At 43.9% G+C, this 19,463-nt stretch overlaps 1 protein-coding gene and 1 pseudogene across 1 annotated transcript in view; one reads left to right on the top strand and one right to left on the bottom strand.

Moving 5' to 3' along the window:
* MRPL37 (mitochondrial ribosomal protein L37) overlaps positions 1-19,463 on the bottom strand; it is a 911,410-nt gene that overhangs the window by 230,603 nt on the left and 661,344 nt on the right. The gene's annotated exons all lie outside the window — the stretch shown is intronic.
* Positions 10,440-17,649, top strand: LOC126948060 (heterogeneous nuclear ribonucleoprotein A3-like; annotated as a pseudogene).

Here is a 19,463-nt window from a genome sequence, read left to right as displayed (position 1 = left end):
GGTGAGCTGCCAGTCCTACAGACAGGAGTGGGAATTGGTGGTGCCTTTTCCAGGCCCACCCATGGCTGCCCACGGACCAATCAGCATGTACTTCCTCCCCCTGAGGCCTATAAAAGCCCCAGGCTCAGCCAGTGCTGGGCAGATGTTGGAATGACCAGCTGCAGAGAGGAGCTACCCACTCCAGGGCCCCCTTTCTGCTGAGATTCAAGCAGACATTAGGGCAACCAGCTTCTGAGAGGAGCTACCCACTCCAGGGCCTCTTCTCTGCTGAGAGCTGCAGAGATGACAGGACAACCTGCCTGTAGAGAGGAGCTTTCCATTCCACAGTCTCCTCTCTGCTGGGAGCTGAATACTCGTCAGGACAGCCTGGCTGTGGAAAGGAGCTGCACCCTGCAGGAGACTGAGGTGTTCTATCACTCAATAAAGCTCCTCTTCATCTTGCTCACCCTCCACTTTTCTGAGCACCTCATTCTTTCCAGTTGCAGGACAAGAATTTGGGACCCATCGAATGGTGGGACTAAAAGAGCCATAACACAAACAGGGCTGAAACAGACCCCCTTGTTCACCACGTTGTGGGTGAAGAGGAGAGAAGAGTTGTGGCCCTTCAGGGAGGCCAGACCTGGGAGCTCCCCCAGCCAGGGCTGTGACTCCCTCTTCAGGGCCCTGCAGTTCCTAGCATCTCCAAGCTTCCATTTGCCACTGTGTTCCCTGGTGCTAGCCACAGAAGCTGCTTGCGGTGTGCCAGGTGCAGCCACAGCCTCACAGAGAGCTGCCCACCTCACTGCAGCAGCCGGCATGTCTGACTTTGCGCAGTGGCCAGACCCCAGGCTCATTCACACACCCCTCACTGTTCCACGCCTGACTCACCCTTGACCAGGGTGGGACCCAGGCTGGTAGCATGAGCCGAGTGCAGCCTGCCAGATCGAGTGGGCAAAATGAGCCCAGCAGGCCCGAGCAAAACCCAGGCAAAGGTGCCACCAGTCACAGAGGTTTATGGCCAGAAAAATTGACACCCCAAAGATCTTTTTTGTTGCTGTTGTTCATTTGTCAAACATTTATTAAGCACCTGCTACATGCAAAACACTGTTAACAGTGCACTGCTGTGCACAGTCATTCTCAGAACAACAATCCTGCATTTCCTGGAGAGGGGTGGCAGAAGAGGAGTGCTGCCTTGTTGTGAGGTTCTCCCAACTTCTTTCCTTCCTCAGGAATTGTTCTCTTCAATGTGGCACCAGTGGCAATCTTCATTCTTAGGTTGCACAAACCTTCAGTATCCATCTTGCTTCCTTTATAGCTATTCCACTTGAAAACTAATGTGTGGGAGCACCTCCTGCAGCAAACTGCTCTTGAATTCTTTTTTTTTATTATTATTGTTTTTTGAGACAGTTTCATTCCTGTTGCCTAGGCTGGAGTGCAATGGCATGATCTCAGCTCACCACAACCTCTGCCTCCTGGGTTCAAGTGATTCTCCTGCCTCAGCCTCCCAAGTAGCTGGGATTATAGGCATGCACCACCCTGCCCAGATAATTTTGTATTTTCAGTAGAGACGGGGTTTCTCCATGTTGGTCAGGCTGGTCTCAAACTCCCAACCTCAGGTGATCTGCCCGCCTCGGCCTCCCAAAGTGCTGGGATTACAGATGTGAGCCACCATGCCTGGCCAACACCCCAAAGATCTTATAACAGTGTAACCATCTGACTTGCAGTTTTCTTTGTGGGATGATTTGCAACTACAAATTCAACTTCTTTAATAGATATACAACTATTTAGATTATTTCTTCTTGAGTGAGCTTTGGTATTATTTTTCAAGGAATTTATCCACTTCATCAAAGTTGTTGAATTTACTGGCATAAAGTTATTTGTAATATTTTCTTAGTATGCTTTTATATTTGTAGAATTTGTAGTAATCCCAACCTCTCTCATTTCTTATATCAGTAATATGTGTCTCCATTTTTTTCCCTGATCAGTTTGGCTAGAGGTTGATCAATTTTACTGATATCTTCTCTTTTTTGTTGTCGTTGGTCTTACTAGAAATATTATATTACTCTGTGTGCACTGGAGAAGAATGTGTATTCTGCTGTTGTGGGATTCTATGAGTGGACTTCAAAAAGTGGAAAAGTGGAAAAAAAATTTAAAAAATTTAAAAATTTAAAAAGTGGAGATAAAAATAAAAAAAATGTAGGCCGGGTGCAGTGGCTCATGCCTGTAATCCCAGCACTTTGGGAGGCCGAGGCGGGCAGATCACGAGGTCAGGAGATCGAAACAATCCTGGCTAACGCAGTGAAACCCCGTCTGTACTAAAATACAAAACATTAGCAGGGTGTGGTGATGGGCACCCGTAGTCCCAGCTACTCGGGAGGCTGAGGCAGGAGAATGGTGTGAACCCGGGAGGCGTAGCTTGCAGTGAGCTGAGATCACACCACTGCACTCCAGCCTGGGAGACAGAGGAAGACTCCGTCTCAAAAATAAATAAATAAATAAATAAATAAATAAATAAATAAATAAATGTAAACTTTATTTCTCAACGTAAGCTCCATCAAGTTCAAGATATTTTTGTGAGCAATGATAGCAGCCATTTAGTCCGTCCGTAAAGAACTGAGGGTCCTGGGAGTTTAACCATGTCAATGCAATCTATTTTACATTATTAACAGAAGAAAAATGAATGCCCTTTAAAGATTTCTTAAGATTAGGAATCAAAAAGAAGTCAGAAGGAGCCAAATGAGGACTGTAAGGTGGAGGCCTAATGATTCCCTAATTGTCGCAACTGATGAGAGGAATGAGCAGGAGTGTTATTGTGGTGAAGGACTCTGGTGAAACTTTCCCGGGCATTTCTCTGCAAAAGCTTTGGCTAACTTTGTCAAAATACTGCATAATAAGCGGATTATATTGTTCCTTGACCCTCCAGAAAGTCAATAAGCAAGATGCCTGCTGAAAAACTGATGCCTTGACCGTTGCTCCTGACTGGTCCACTTCTGCTCTGCCTGACCTGCTGCTGTGATAGTGCTTTGTCTTCAGGATCACACTGCTAGAAGGCCATGTTTCATTTCTTGTTACAGTTCTTCAAAGAAATGCTTCAGGATCTGGAGCCCACCTGTTTAAAATTTTCACTGAAAGCTTGGCTCTTGTCTGCAGTGGACCTGGGCACAACAGTTTTCACACCCATTGAGTAGAACGTTTGCTCAACTTTAATTTTTCAGTCAGAATTGTATAAGCCGAGCCAACTGAGATGTCTATGGTTTTGGCTGTTGTCTGTACTGTTAGTCATCAGTCCTTTTCAATTATGGCATGAACAAGATGAATTTTTTCCTTACAAATTGATGTGGATGGTCTGCCGCTGTGGGCTTCAGCTTCAACATCATCTCATCCTTTCTTAAAACGAGTGAACCATTTGTAAACTGCTGATGTCTTTGGGGCATTATCTCTGTCAACATTTCATAAGGCATCAAGGATTTCACCGTTCTTCCACCTAAGCTTCACCATAAATTTGATATTTGTTCTGGCTTCAGTGCTAGCAGAAGTCATGTTGCTCTGATGGGGCTCTTTTCAAACTGGAGTCTTATCCTTCTCAGTGTCTCAAGCTAGAGCGCGTTCAGACACGTTATAACAAGTTAGTACGAATTTATTTTGGTGCAAAAAAAAATTGAGGCAGGGCACAAAGGCTGATGCTTGTAATCCCAGCTACTTGGGAGGCTGAGGTGGGAGAATCACTTGGGCCCAGGAGACGGAGGATGCAGTAAAATATGATTCCACCACTGCACCCCAGCCTGGGTGACAGAGTGAGACCCTGTCTCAAACAAAAAATTGAAATCCACATGTAGTTTTTCATAATCCACATTTTTCATGAACGTTTTGAAGGCCCTTCACATATATCAGGTCAGTGAGTTGATAGTGCTGTTCAGGTCTACTATATCCTTGCTGAACCTCTGCCCACTTGTTCTATCAATTATCAAGAGAGGGATATTGAAGTCTCCAACTATAATTGTGGATTTGTCTATTTTTCCTTGCAGATATATCAGTTTTTGCTTAATGTGTGTTGAATCTCTGTTATTAAGCATTTAGGATTGTTATGTCTTCCTGCTCAATTGACCTATTTATCATTTTGAATTGCTCTTCTTTATTCCTGGTACTGTAGTCCCTCTGTATCTTCAAGGGATCTGTTCCAAGACACCCCATGGATGCCTGAAACCACAGATAGTGCCAAACCTTGTATACATTTTGTTTTTTCCTATACATTCATACCTGTGGTAAAGTTTACTTTATAAATTAGGCACAGTAAGAGATTAACAACTGACAGTAAAATAGAACAATTACACAAATACACTATTAAAAGTTAAGTGAACGTGTTCTCTCTCTCTCTCTCAAAATATCTTGTTGTACTGTATTCATGTTTCTTTTTGTGAAGGTGAGATAATAAAGTAATGACACGACGAGATTAAGTGAGAGGAATAACATAGGCATTGTGAAGTAAATGGAAAACTTCAGAAATAAACAGTTCATAAATTTAAATTGCACACCATCCTGAGTAGCATGATGAAATCTCCCACAGTCTAGCATCATCTGCCCAGACTGCCATTAGTCATTCAATAGCTGTCTTGGTTATCAGGTTGACTGTGCTTATGTTGAAGTGCCAGTGTTCAACTAAATCTTATTTTACTTAATGGCCTCAAAGAGGCAGAGTATTTAAGTGATATTTTAGGGCCTGGTTGATCACAGACAACTAGAACCTCAGAAAGTGAAACCATGGATAAGGAGGGACTACTATAATATTCTTTTTTAAAAAACAAAACAAAACAACAAGGCCTTGCTTTTCACCCAGGCTGGAGGGCAGTGGCACAATCTTAGCTCACTGTACCCTCAACCTCCAGGGCTCAAGCCATCCTCTCATCTTAGCCTCCCAAGTAGCTGGGACCACAGGTGCACACCACTACATCTGGCTAATTTTTTAATTTTGTAGAGATGGAGTCTCACTGTGTTGCCTTAACTGATCTCAAACTCCTGGGCTCAAGCAGTCCTCCTGTCTCAGCCTCCCAAAGTGCTGGAATTAAAGGCATGAGCCACTCGCCCGGCCTACTGTAATATTCTTTTTTTTTGGAATCTATTTGTCTAATAATAGTTTGGCCATCCTAGTGTTAGTATGGTATATTTTTCTATCCTTTTACTCTTAACTTTTCTGTGTCTTTATATTTAAAGTGTGTTTCTTTTAGTCAACATATAGTTGGGTCTTGTTTTGTAATTTAACTCACAATCTCCTCTTCTTTTAAATTGAAATGTTTAGGCCATTTACATTACATTTAATGTGAATATTGGTATGGTTTAAATATGTTGCTATTTGTTTTCTATTTAATGCCATCTGTTGTTTGTTTCCTTTCTCCTTTTTTTTTTTTTTTTTCCTGACATCTTTTGGGATAAATACATTTTATGATTCCATTTTATCCCCTTTGTTGGCTTTGAAACTAAAACTCTGTTTTATTTTCATGGTTGCTTTAGAGTTTATAGTATAAATCTTGAATTTATCAGTCTATCTTCATGTGATATAATACCATTTCACATATAGTATAAGAACTTAATTATAGTAGACTTCCATTTCTCCTGAGCCGACCTCTGCAATTGTCATGCATTTTATAATACATTACTGTTATTCTCATTTAAACAGCCAATGATTTTTAAGGAGATTGAAATAGTAAATAGTAAATAGTAAATAGAAGTGTGCTTAGCGATGTAATTATTTCCAGTGCTCCTTATTATTTCATGTATAGATCCATATTCCATGTGGTATCCTTTTCTTTCTGCCTGGAGGACTTCCTTGAACATTTCTTACAGGGCAGGCCTGCTGGTGATAAATTCTTTCAGTACTTTAAAGAGGTTTTCCCAGCGTTCGCAATGTTTCCAATGAGAAATCTGTCATCTGTATCTTTGTTGCTCTGTATGTAAGGTGTCTTTTTCCCTCTGGCTGATTCTAGATTTTATCGTTGCTTTTGAGCGATTTGATTATGATGTGTGCTTTTGTGTGGTTTTCTTCATGCTTCTTGTACTTAGGATTCATTGGGTTTCTTGGATTTGTTTTGATCAAGCCTGAAAATTTTTAAACTAGTATCTCTTTCTTTTTTCTTTTCTTTTCTTTTCTTTTTTTTTCTTTTTTTGAGACAGAATCTTACTCCGTCACCCAGGCTGGAGTGCAGTAGTGCGATCTTGGATCACTGCAGCCTTCACCTCCTGGGTTTAAGTGATTCTTGTGCCTCAGCCTCCTGAGGAGCTGGGACTGCAGTTGCCCGCCACCATGTCCAGCTAATTTTTGTATTTTTAGTAGAGACAGGTTTCACCATATTGGTCAGGTTGGTCTCAAACTCCTGACCTCAAGTGATCCACCTGCCTCAGCCTCCCAAAGTGCTATGATTACAGGCGTGAGCCACTGCACCTGGCCTATTGTTTCTTTAAATGTTTTTTTCTGTCCCTCCCTTTCTCTCTCCTCTCCTGAATCTTCAGTTACATACATGTTAGGCTGCTTGAAGCGTACCACAGTTCAGTGATGCTCTGCTCATCTTTTAAAAATTATTTTTCCTCTCTGTATTTTGTTTTGGATAGTTTCTTTTGCTGTGCCTGCAAATCCACTAATATTTTTCTTCTGCTATGTTTAATGTGCCCTTAACTCCACCAGTGCATTTTTCACCTTAGACTGTTTTTTTCCATCTCTGGGAGTTTGACTTGGGCCTTTTAAAATCCTCCATGTCTCTATTTAACTCTTTCAACACATGAAACACAATGGTAACTTTTAATGTCTCTTTCTCTGTGGATTTTAACATCTGTATCAGTTCTGAGTTGATTTAGACAGATGGGGTTTTCTCCTTATTATGGATTATATTTTCTTACTTCTTTTAATGCCTAGTAATTTTATTTTAATATAACAGTTTTATTGAGTTATAATTTACATATTATGCAATTTACCCATTTAAAATATACAATGTCGGCCAGGCACGGTGGCTTATGCCTGTAATCCCAGCACTTTGGGAGACCGAGGCGTGTGGATCACCTGAGGTTAGGAGTTTGAGACCAGCCTGGCCAACATGGTGAAACCCAGTCTCTACTAAAAATACAAAAATTAGCTGGGCACGGTGGTGCACACCTGTAATCCCAGCTACTCGAGAGGCTGAGGCAGGAGAATCACTTGAACTCAGGAGGCAGAGCTTGCAGTGAGCAGAGATCATGCCACTGCACTCCAGCCTGGGACACAGCGAGATTCCATCTCAAAAATTAAATTAAATTAAATTAAATTAAAATTAAAATACAATGCGATGTTCTTTAGCATGTCCACAGAGTTGTGCAACCATCATCATAATCACTTTTAAAACATTTTAGCCACTCCCAAAAGAAACTCTGTACACATTAGCAGTAGCTCCCCTACTCCCCATCCCTAGGCAACCTCTTTTTCTCTGTAGATTTGCCAATTCTGAACATTTCACATCAATGGAATCCTACAATATGTGGTCTTTTCTCACTGGCTTCTTGTCCTTGCATAATGTTTTCAAGGTTCATCCATATTGTAGCATGTATCAGTACTTCGTTCCTTTTTATTGCTAATAATATTCCACTGTATTGAATAGACCACATTTTGTTTATCCATATTCATCAGTTGGTAGACACTTGGGTTGTTTTTACTTTTGGACTATTATGAATAATGTTGCCATGAACATTTGTGTACCTGTTTAGTATGGATCTATATTTTAATTTATCTAGGAGTGAGACTGCTGAATCATATGGTAACTATGTTTAACCTTCTGAGGAACTGCCAGACTCTCTTTCAGGTGACTATATTGTCTGACATTCTTACCAGCAGTGTATGAAGGTTCCAATTTTTCCACATCCTCACTAACACTGGCTGTTATCTGTTTTTTTTTTGATGATAGCTATCCTTATGAGTGCAAAGTGGCATCTTACTGTGATTTTAATTTGCATCTCCCTGATGGCTAATGATGTTGAGTACCTTTTCATGTGCTTATTGGCCATTTGTTTATCTTGTTTGGAGAAATGTCTGCTCAGGTAAATGTCTGTTGTCTTTTTGTTGTTGAGTTGTAAGAGTTTTTTTTTTTTTCTTTTGAGACGGAATCTCGCTCTGTCCCAGGCTGAAGGAGTCTCACTCTGTCCCGGGCTGAAGTGCCATGGTGCAATCTCAGCTCACTGCAACCTCTTCCTCCCGGGTTCAAGTGATTCTCCTGCTTCAGCCTCCCGAGTAGCTGGGATTACAAGCATGCGCCACCACACCCAGCTAATTTTTGAATTTCTAGTAGAGATGGGGTTTCACCATGTTGGCATGGCTGGTCTTGAACTCCTGACCTCAGGTGATCCGCCCACCTTGACCTCCCAAAGTGCTGAGTTTACAGGCATGAGCCACTGCGTCCGGCCAAGAGTTCTTTATACATTCGGGATACTAGACCTTTATTAGACATGTGACGTAATGTTTTCTCTAATTCAGTGGGCTTGTCTTTTCACTTTCCTGATGGTATCCATCAAAGGATAAAAGACTTTGGTTTTGATAAATTGACAAAAATAAAAAGATAAATTAAAATTTATTTTTCTAATTGACAAAAAAGATAAATTAGAAAAATAAATTTCAATTTATCTTTATTTTTGTCTATTGTGTTTTGTTTGTTTATTTGAGAGACGGAGTTTTGCTCTTGTTACCCAGGTTGGAGTGCAATGGTGTGATCTCAGCTCACTGCAGCCTCCACCTCCCGAGTTCAAGTGATTCTCCTGCCTCAGCCTCCCGAGTAGCTGGGATTACAGGAGCCCGACACCATGCCCAGCTAATTTTTTGTATTTTTAGTAGAGATGGGGTTTCACCATATTGGCCAGGGCTGGTCTCAAACTTCTGGCCCCAAGTGATCTGCCCATCTTGGCCTCCCAAAGTGCTGGGATTACAGGTGTGAGCCACTGAGCCCTGCCAACTGTCAATTGTTTTTGGTGTCATATCTAAGGCGGCTTTGTCTAACCCAAGGTCATGAAGATTTATGGCTATATTTTCTTCTAAGAGTTTTATAGTTTTAACTCTGATATTTAAGTCTATGATCCATTTTGAGTTACATTTTGGATATGGTATGAAGAAAAAGTCTAACTTTATTCTTTTATATGTGGATATCCAGTTGTTGTCCGGTACTATTTGTTGGAAAGACTATTCTTGGCTAGGCATGGTGGCTCATGCCTGTAATCCCAATACTTTGGGAGGCCAGGATCACTTGAGGCCAGGAGTTTGAGACCAGCCTAGACAACATAGTGAGACCCTGTCTCTACACAAAATTAAAAAAAAAAAAAAAAAAAGCCAGGCGTGGTGGATGAGCCTGTGGTCCCAGCTACTCAGGAAACTGAAGTAGGAGGATCTCTTGAACCCAGAAGTTCCGGGCTGCAGTGAGCTCTGATCGCACCACTGTACTCCAGCCTAAGTGAGAGATCGAGATCCCATCTCTAAAACAAGGAAAAATACAGAAAAGACTATTTTTTTCCCTTTCAATTATCTTGGCACCCTTGTCAAAAATCAATTGTTTTTTAAAGTGAGGGTTTATATATAGCCTATGCCAAGTAATTTTTTTACTGGACCAGACATTAAGATTTTTCATTTGTCAGGTGCTAGGTATTTTTGATTTCCTGTAAATATTCTTGAGCTCTGTTTTCAGACTGCAGTTAAGTTTCTTGGAACAGTTTGATCCTTTAAGGTCTTGCTTTTAAGATTTATTGGGTGGGAGCAGAGGCATGTTTTGTCTAGGCTAATTATTACCTAGGATTAATTATTCCCCATGACTGAGGCAAGACTCTCCTGAGTGCCCTATCCAATACCCCATGGATAATGAGGCTTTCCTGTCTGACTGGTGGGAACAGAAGCTGTTCTGTTTTTTGTGACCTTCAAAGTTAGATTCCTCTCATCCTTCTGGGTGGTTCCCTGGCCTGGAGTGGGTTCCTCACACGCACATGCTGAGCAGCACTCCGCTGAATTTCTCTCTCTCTGCATTATCTCTGGAGCTGTCTCTGTGCCGCTCCTCCTCTCCAGTATTCTGTCCTGGGAGCTCCTGCTGCCTCCGTTCAGGAATTCTGTTGGGCTCCGCTTCTGTTCCCCTTCCCTGTGCTGCAGCCTGGAAACTTCCCCCGCAGTCAGCTGGAGCCATCGCGGGGCTCACCTCGTTTGCTTCCTGTTTCTCCGGGATCACTGTCCTTTGTTGCCTGCTATCTAGCATTTTGAAACTATTGCTTCACACATTCTGCCCAGTTTTTTCCAGGCAGGAGGGTAAATGTGACGCCCGTTATTCCTTCTTGGCTGCTTTCTGAAGCCTTTGAGCAAATAGTGATGTGTTTGTCTTAGTTCGGGCTGCCATAACAGAATACCATACACTTGGTAGCTTAAATAACAAATAATTATTTCTCACAATTCTGGAGGCTGGAATTCTGAGATCGGTGCCAACATGGTCAGGTTCTTGGTGAGGGCTACCTTCCTGGTTATGGCCTCCGATGGCCTTTCCTTGGTGCAAGCATTTAGGGAGGGAGGGGGAGAAGTAGGGGGCAAGGACGAGGAGGAGGTGGGTAGAGGAGGAGAGAGCAAGAGAGCACTGTCTCTCTTCTTCTTTTTATTTAGTTTTTTAGAGATGGAATCTTGCTCATCACCCAGGCTGGAGTGCAGTGGTGCAATCTCAGTTCACTGAAACCTCCACCTCTCCGGTTCAAGCTATTCTCCTGCCTCCAAGTAGCTGGGATTACAAGCATGCACCACCACACCTGGCTAATTTTTGTATTTTTAGTGGAGATGGGGTTTCACCATGTTGGCCAGGCTGGTCTCGAACTCCTGACTTCAGGTGATTCACCCGCCTCGGCCTCCCAAAGTGCCGGGACTGCAGGCATGAGCCACCATGCCCAGCCTCTTCCTCTTTTTATAAGGGCATTAATTCCATCATGGAAGTTCCACCCTCATCATCTAACCTCACCCTAATTACCTCCCAAACGCCCTACCTCCAAATACCATCACCCTGGGGATTGGAGTTTCAACATGGATTTCAGGGGGACACAAACATTCAGCCCACAGCAGCTTTCTCCAGAGTGTTCCAGCCCCACTCAGTCCTGGGAGTCCATACTTGGCAGATTTGTTCTCCCTCGTTCATGGAGAATATAGGCCCAACCACCATTATTTCATTTTATAGACCAGGAGACTGAGGCAATGATTTGAGCCTCCTGTTCTGTCCAGGTGGGAGTAATGAAAGTGAATGAGATCAAGGCCTGCAAAATTCTCCATTGAGCCTGCTCAGTGCCAAGGGGAAATACCTGGACCTGAGGTCAATCTGGGATTTACACTTGCCTCCAGCCTGTTCCGGCACACGTTCCACACTGCTGAGCCTTGTTTTCCCCAACTGCAAAGCACATCGCCATTTATAGAGCACTTTATTTGGAGAATTGTTGCTATCCTCAGTCCGTCATCACCCAGTTTCTCAAAAGAGGAGTCCTGGGATCTGCCACATTAGATTTTTGATGGGGGTGGAGCACTGTTGCTTATTTAAAACATAGATTCCTGGGTCCAACTTGGGTCCAACCTGGGCTCTTAGAGTTAAAATAGCGGGGTGGAGGTTATCTGCCCTCAAGTGACCTTTGGGAACCACTGATCCAAACCCTAGTCAATGATTTCCTTCTTAAGAGGTATAATACTTGCTAGAGGTGCTATTTTTTTAAGCCACACTATTCCTTTCTACCCCTAACCTCATGAGCCTTATGTAGCATGATTTTTTAAAAATAAAATGCATCACAAGTCTTTTTGACCATTTTCCAAAACCCTTCAAGATGACAAAGAAATCTGATAAGTGTTAGATATTCCTAAGTCTGGAAGGGACCTTAAAGGTCATGGAATCCAACCCCGACCTGAGGTTTGGATCATCTGTGTACTAGCCCTGCCAAATAATCACCCAGCCTCTGCACACTTCTGAACACAAGGGCCTTGCTACTCCTCTTGGCTGCTGGGATTTTAGAAAATTCCCTCTGCTACTGAATCCACTCTGTCTTGCTTTAATTAGTCCTGGATCCAGAAAACATACCTGTTCCCTCTGCCCTAGGAAAGCCCTTCCTCTGAAAACAGTTGATCATCTCCCCGAGGCCTCTCAAGTTGCAGAGTCCCAAGCTCTTTGGCTTGGGACTGGGATTTGGCTGTTCCTCCTGGGATCCAGGTTTTCAAGCACCTGAGCAAACCTCCCTGAACAGCTGCATGTGGCTGCCGTCATTCACTTATCGCTTGGTTTCCGTTTGCTCCTTGGGGGCCACCGCTTTCCCAAAGGGCAAGGACTGATGCAGCCTGGAGCTTGGTGGCCAGAGACCACTCTCATTCTCCTGGCTTGCTCCTTGTAGCATATGAACGTGTGTCGTGCTACGGGCTTCCTGATATTAAAACGGCTTTCTTCTCTGGGAGGTTCTTCTCTGCCCACCTCTTCAACTCCAAATCAAATGACTGGTGTCTGCGGGTCTCCTTTACCTGCTCTGGACCAGGAGGCGGTGCTGAGCAGTCCTTGGCTTCTTGGGATGCTCCCCTCTCCAGGTTTCCATAAGGCTGCACTGTCCTGTTTCCTCTTTCTTTGAACATTTCTTCTCAGTTGCCTTTTCCTTTGCCTCATTTTTTTTTTAAGATAGGGTGTCACTCTGTCACCCAAGCTGGAATGCAGCGGTGCGATCACGGCTCACTGCAGTCTCGACCTCCAGGGCTCAGGTGATCCTCCCACCTCAGCTTCCCGAGTAGCTGGGACTACAGGCGCTCACCATCACACCCAGCTAATTTTTGTATTTTTTGTAGAGATGAGGTTTCACCATGTCGCCCAAGCTGGTCTCGAACTCCTGGCTCAAATGATCCCTCCCCCTCAGCCTCCCAAAGTGCTGGGATTGCAGGCGTGAGCCACTGTGCGCCGCCTGCCACCCTTTCAATATTGCCATTCCCAGGGGCTCCACCCTCCGCCATCTGCTCACTGCATTCTATTTCAGTGTTTCCTAACTTGGAGGGGATATTTTCTCCCCTTTGAGAATGTGATAATGACTGTAGATCCTCTCTACAGAGTGGGGAAAAAAAACAACCAAACGCGCAATATTTTGCCTACAATTCCAGGTTCTTAACACAAAGCCTATTTTTCCTCCCTGATTTTAGTTTCACCCTAGCTTCTTCCCAATCTCTCTCTGACCCATAGCTCTCTTGACCCTCAGATGAACAGATCAATAGTCAATGCCAAGGCCCCTTTGTTCCGTCACCAAGCTCCCTAGAAGCAGAGTCCATGTTGTTTATTATGGAGCTTCATCACTGAGCAGAGGGCCTCACTGGTAACAGGAGCTTGGCCACATGCTGAGGGAATGGTCACCTGTCATTGCCATCCCTCCTCCATCCTCTGCCTCACATCAGACCTCAACTGGCTCCTCACAGGTCCCCTCCAGGTCAGCTTCTACCTGGTAGCAGAGGCACTCTTCTGAAACACAGTTCCCTGTCTTCCCTGCTTGGAGTCCTTGAGGGCTCCCTGTGACTTCCAGGATAAAGGGCATCTCTAAAAGGGGTCCCCTGCTACTGCTCTTGCTTCACTGCTCAGCTCTCTCCAACACCCCTCAGCTCCAGCCACCTGGAACTCCCGAGGGTCTCATGTGCAGAGATGCTGTCCCTGCTTCCCATTCTCCTGGGCCTGAAGTGTCTGGCCCCTCTCTTCTTGGCTTTGCTAATCCATATTCATCCTTCAAAACTCACTCAGGCATCACTATCTTTTGGGAAGCATGTCCTGCCTCACAGCTCTCAGTTACCCATTTTAATATTCCTCCACTGTGGATCCACAGTTCCCAAAGCACAGCCCACACACAGCACTGGTCCCACGCTACACTGTATGTGGGAAGTCACTTGTCTATTCCCTGCCTGAGGGCAGAGACCCTGTCTTATTTGCTTTGCCTAACAGAGCCCACAGTAGGTGCCTAATAATTATTTGCTTCATGAGGGACAGGATGAATACATCAGTAAGGATTATTCAGAGAAACAGAATCAATAGAGAGTATCTGTGTATATGTACCTAGATCTATAACCTATCTATAATCTATATCTAAATATATACATAGAGAGAGGTAGGGAGAGAGACATTTATTTTAAGGAATTGACCCATGCAGTTGTGGGGGCCTAGCAAGTCTGAAATCTGCAGGCCAGGTCAATCGGATGGCAATTCCAGCAGGAGTTGTTGCTGAAGTCTTGAATTCAAAGGCAGTCAGGAGGCAGAATTCCTTCTTCTTTAGGGGACCTGTCTTTTCTCTTAAGATACTCAACGGACTGGATGACTCCCATATTTTGGAGGGTAATCTGCTTTACTCAAAGTCCACTGGTTTAAAAGTTAAGCTCATCTGAAAAATACTTTCACAGCAGCATTTTGGACTGGTGTTTGACGAAACAACTGGGCACTGTATCCTAGCCAACTGGACGCATAAGATGAACTATCACAATGAGTAAACTTATCTCTGAGCCTCAGCTTCTCCATTTGTAAAATGAAGAGCTATGAGAATATTCAAAGATTCCACTAAGGAATAATTATAATTAGATAACTTCTGGATTACACTTTATAATTTAATGCACTTTCACCATATCGTATCATTTAATTCCTATAACAATTCTATCAAGCAAGTTTGTTATTGTCTTTTTTTTAGTTTTTTTTTTTTTTTTTTTTTTTTTTTTTTGAGACAGAGCTTTGCTCTTATTGCCCAGACTGGAGTGCAGTGGCACAATCTTGGCTTACCGCAACCTCCGCCTCCCGGGTTCAAGCCATTCTCCTGCCTCAGCCTCCCGAGTAGCTGGGGTTACAGGCACCTGCCAACATGCCTGGCTAATTTTTTGTATTTTCAGTAGAGATGGGGTTTCACCACGTTGGCCAGGCTGGTCTCAAACTCCTGACCTCAGGTGATACACTCACCTTGACCTCTCGAAGTGCTGAGATTACAGGCATGAGCCAGCACGCCCTGCCTTTACATTTTATTTATTTATTTATTTATTTATTTATTTATTTATTTAGAGACTGAGTCTCGCTCTATCGCCCAGGCCGCAGTGCAGTAGAGCAATCTCGGCTCACTGCAAACCCCGCCTCCCAGGTTCAAGCAATTCTCCTGCCTCAGCCTCTCAAGTAGCTGGGATTACAGGCATGTGCCACCCCACCCAGCTAATTTTTGTACTTTTAGTAGAGATGGGGTTTCACCCAGGCTGGTCTCGAACTCCTGACCTCAAGTGATCTGCCTGCCTCGTCCTCCCAAAGTGCTGGGATTGCAGGAGTGAGTCACTACAACCAGCCTATTTATTTTTTAAGAGACAGGGTCTCTGTTGCCCAGGCTGGAGCGCAGTGGCACCTTCTTAGCTCACTGTAGTCTCAAACTCCCGGGCTCAAGCAATCCTCTCTCCTCAGCCTTCTGAGTAACTGGGACTACAGGAGCATGCCACCACACCTGGATAATTTTTTTGTATGTGTGGAGACAGGGCCTCACTAGGTTGGCCAGGCTGGTCTCAAACTCCTGGCCTCAAGTGATCCTCTTGTCTTGGCTTCCCAAAGTGCAGGGATTATAGGTGTGAGCCACCATACCCGGACTTTTTTTTTTTGCGCTCCTCATTTCCCAGACAGTTGGTGGCCAGGCAGAGGTGCTCCTCACTTCCTAGTCAGTTGGGTGGCTGGGGAGAGGTGCTGTCTTCTTTTTTATGGCTGAGGAAACCAAAGCCCAGAGAAGGGAAGAGATTTGTTGGCAAGTGGAAGAATCTGGACTAGAGCCTGGATTTTCCAATGCCAGTCTCAGGCTGATCCTTCTGGGCCTGAAGAACCATCTTTGAAAGCTGAGGCCAGGAGGGAGTTGCTGGGAGCAGGAAGCTGAAGCAGGGGCAGAGGAGACCTCTACTACGGAAACTCAAGAGGAAAACCACAACAGCAGGAAGTCCAAGTGGGCCTGGTCAGGCCAACCTAGGAATTCCATGATGTAATTTCTCTTCTCCAATTGAGAGAATACAAGTATGGCCAGGGCTCAGCACCCAGTGTATTAAGGACTCCTAACTTGGGGTTCATGATAACTCATAAAAAATATGGCAAAAGATACATTTTAAAGGTGGTCAGAAAAGCTGGGCCATTGATCTTTACTCACCAGGAGTCATGTAGCACTTACCATTGCCAGAATACTCTCTTACAAATCTATTCCAAAGCTACACCTTCATGGCTCTCCCAAAACAAAGCTGCAAAAAGACTTTCAGAGGAGAGATTAGAAACAGAGCAAGGCCTTCTAGTAAGACATTCTATTTATTTTGACTTGCTATTACCTCTGTCTACTTACAGGATTCCAGAGGAGCAAAGCTAAGTTTAACATTAAAACTCAGTGTTAATGGAGTAGGGAGTAGGGAGTAGGGAGAATCTCAAACCAGAAAAAAATCTGCAAGTCAACTCTGCAAAACCTGTCAAGAAGCTCTCAGTCCCATTGAACTTGAGTTGGAAGAGGCAAGTCCAGTCTCAAAATGGAGGTAAAACCGCCACCTGTTGACCCCAGCCTGGCTCTAGCCGTCGCTGCTGGAGGAGGGCCACGATCCAAACGAACCAGAGCAGTTGAGAAAACTGTTTATTGGTGGTCTGAGCTTTGAAACTACAGATGATAGTTTCAGAGAACATTTTGAGAAATGGGGCATACTCACGGACTGTGTGGTAATGAGAGACCCCCAAACAAAACATTCCAGGGGCTTTGGTTCTGTGACTTGTTCTTGTGTTGAAGAGGTGGATGCAGCAATGTGTGCTCAACCACACAAGGTTGATGGGCGTGTAGTCAAACCAAAGAGAGCTGTTTCCAGAGAGGATTCTGTAAAGCCTGGCGCCCATCTAACAGTGAAGAACATTTTTGTTGGTGGTGTTAAAGAAGACACAGAAGAATATAATTTGAGAGAACTACTTCGGAAAGTATGGCAAGATTAACCACAGAAGTTATGGAAGATGGGCAGGGTGGAAAAAAGAGAGGATTTGCTTTTGCAACTTTTGATGATCATGATACAGTTGATAAAATTGTTGTTCAGAAATACCACACTATTAATGGGCAAAATTGTGAAGTGCAAAAGGCCCTTTCTAAACAAGAGATGCAGTCTGCTGGATCACAGGGAGGTCGTGGAGGTAGATCTGGCAATTTTATTGTGGAGGAAACTTTGGAGGTGGTGGAGGTAATTTTGGCCGTGGTGGAAACTGTGATGGAAGAGGAGGCTATGGTGGTGGAGGTGGTGGCAGCAGAGGTAGTTATGGAGGAGGTGATGGTAGATATAATGGATCTGGAGGTGATGGTGGCAACTATGGCGGTGGTCCTGGTTATAGTAGTAGAGGGGGCTATGGTCATGATGGACCAGGATGTGGAAACCAAGGTGGTGGATATGGTGGCAGTGGTGGAGGATATGATTGGTACAATGAAGGAGGAAATTTTGGCGGTGGTAACTATGGTGGTGGTGGGAACTATAATGATTTTGGAAATTACACTGGACAACAGCAATCAAATTATGGACCCATGAAAGGGGGCAGTTTTGGTGGAAGAAGCCTGGGCATTCCCTATGGTGGTGGTTATGGATCTGGTGGTGGAAGTGGTGGATATGGCAGCAGAAGGTTCTAAAAACAGCAGAAAAGGGCTACAGCTCTTAGCAGGAGAGAGAGCAAGGAGTTGTCAGGAAAGCTGCAGGTTACTTTGAGACAGTCACACCAAATGCATTAGAGGAACTGTAAAAATCTGCCACAGAAGGAACGATGATCCATAGTCAGAAAAGTTACTGCAGCTTAAACAGGAAACCCTTCTTGTTCAGGACTATCATAGCCACAGTTTGCACAAAGTGCAGCTATTGATTAATGCAATGTAGTGTCAATTAGATGTACATTCCTGAGGTCTTTCATCTGTTGTAGCTTTGTCTTTTTCTTTTCATTACATCAGGTATATTGCCCTGTAAATTGTGGTAGCGGTACCAGGAATAAAATATTAAGGAATTTTTAACTTAAAAAAACAACCTGTCAAGAAGCCAAATGTCCCAAGCACTTCATGATTGGAAAAGCTAATGGCTGGCTCTTTAACACTCCATGGGCTTTCCCATTCTCCTGCATTTTCCTTCTGCCTGGAGGCTTTGTGGGAGAATCCATTTCCTTGCCTTTTTTAGGATCTAGAGGCCACTGCATTTTCTGGCTCTTGGCTTCTTCAGTGTGTCACTTGAACCTCTTGCTTCCATCTTTGTATCTCTTACTATTTTTTTTTTTTCGGGGAGAGACAAGGTCTCACTCTGTCACCCAGGCTAGAGTGCTGTGGTGTGATCATTGTTCACTGCAGCCTTGAACTCCTGGGCTCAAGTGATCCTCCTGCCTCAGCCTCCTGAGTACCTAGCACCACAGGTGCACACCATCATGCTTGGTTAATTAAAAAAATTCTTTTTTGTAGAAACAGGGTCTTGCTATGTTGTTCAGGCTGGTCTCAAACTCCTAACCTTAAGCGATCCTCCCTACTTGGCCCCTCAAAGCATTGAGATTACAGATATGAGCACATCTCCTACCTTTTTTTTTTAAAGAGACAAGGTCTCTGTTGTCTAGGCTGGAGTGCAGTGGCACAATTATAGCTCACTGCAGCCTCCAACTGCTGGACTGAAGCAATCCTCCCTGCTTAGCCTCCAGAGTAGCTGGGACTACAGGTACATGCCTCCACACCTGGCTAAATTTTTTATTTTTATCTTTGTAGAGATGGGATCTCACTATGTTGCCCAGGCTGGTCTCAAACTCCTGGCTTCAAGTGATCCTCCTGCCTTGACCTCCCAAAGTACTGGGGTTACAGGCATGAGCCACCACTCCTGGCCCATCTCCTGACCCATTTACTATTGACTTTGATCCTCCCGCCTCCCTAAGGGTCTATGTGAATATACTGAACCCATCTAGATAATCCAGGATAATCTCTCTTCAAGATCCTTAATTTAATCACACACACAAAGTCCCTGTTGCTGTGTAACATATCCACACGTTCTGTGGATTATGACATGGACATTGGGGGCCATTATTCACCCAAACACAATGGATAATGAGTACATGGGGGTTTGTTCTACTTTTGAATATGTTTGAATAAAAATTATGAAAGAAAACCTTCTTTTGACCCCAAGACCTGTTATTACCAGAAGTTTGAATTTTTACTCCCTTAACTAGTAAAACTTCCTGAACATTTTCTGCAGTTCTTGTCTCTACTTCCTTGTCTCCCATTCTCTTTAAGCTACATCCAGTCAGGTTTTTAACTTTCATCTCTCCACCCAACCCAATTAAGGCCACCAACTCGAACTCACCTCTTCTAATAGTCATTCACTACTCACTTCTTGTTGAAACATTTACATTTCTAAGTTTATATTAAATGCTCTCCTGGGTTTAATCTTCAACCTCAACATCTACTGCTCTCTGCCTGATCTTAAGTGTGGGAAGGATTGAGGCCCAGTCTCAGGCCCTCTA

Source organism: Macaca thibetana, chromosome 1 (genome assembly GCF_024542745.1).
Source record: "Macaca thibetana thibetana isolate TM-01 chromosome 1, ASM2454274v1, whole genome shotgun sequence".
NCBI classification, from domain to species: Eukaryota; Metazoa; Chordata; class Mammalia; order Primates; family Cercopithecidae; genus Macaca; species Macaca thibetana.
Note: the sequence above shows the minus strand (reverse complement) of the source record. Positions and strands in the feature narration are given on the sequence as shown.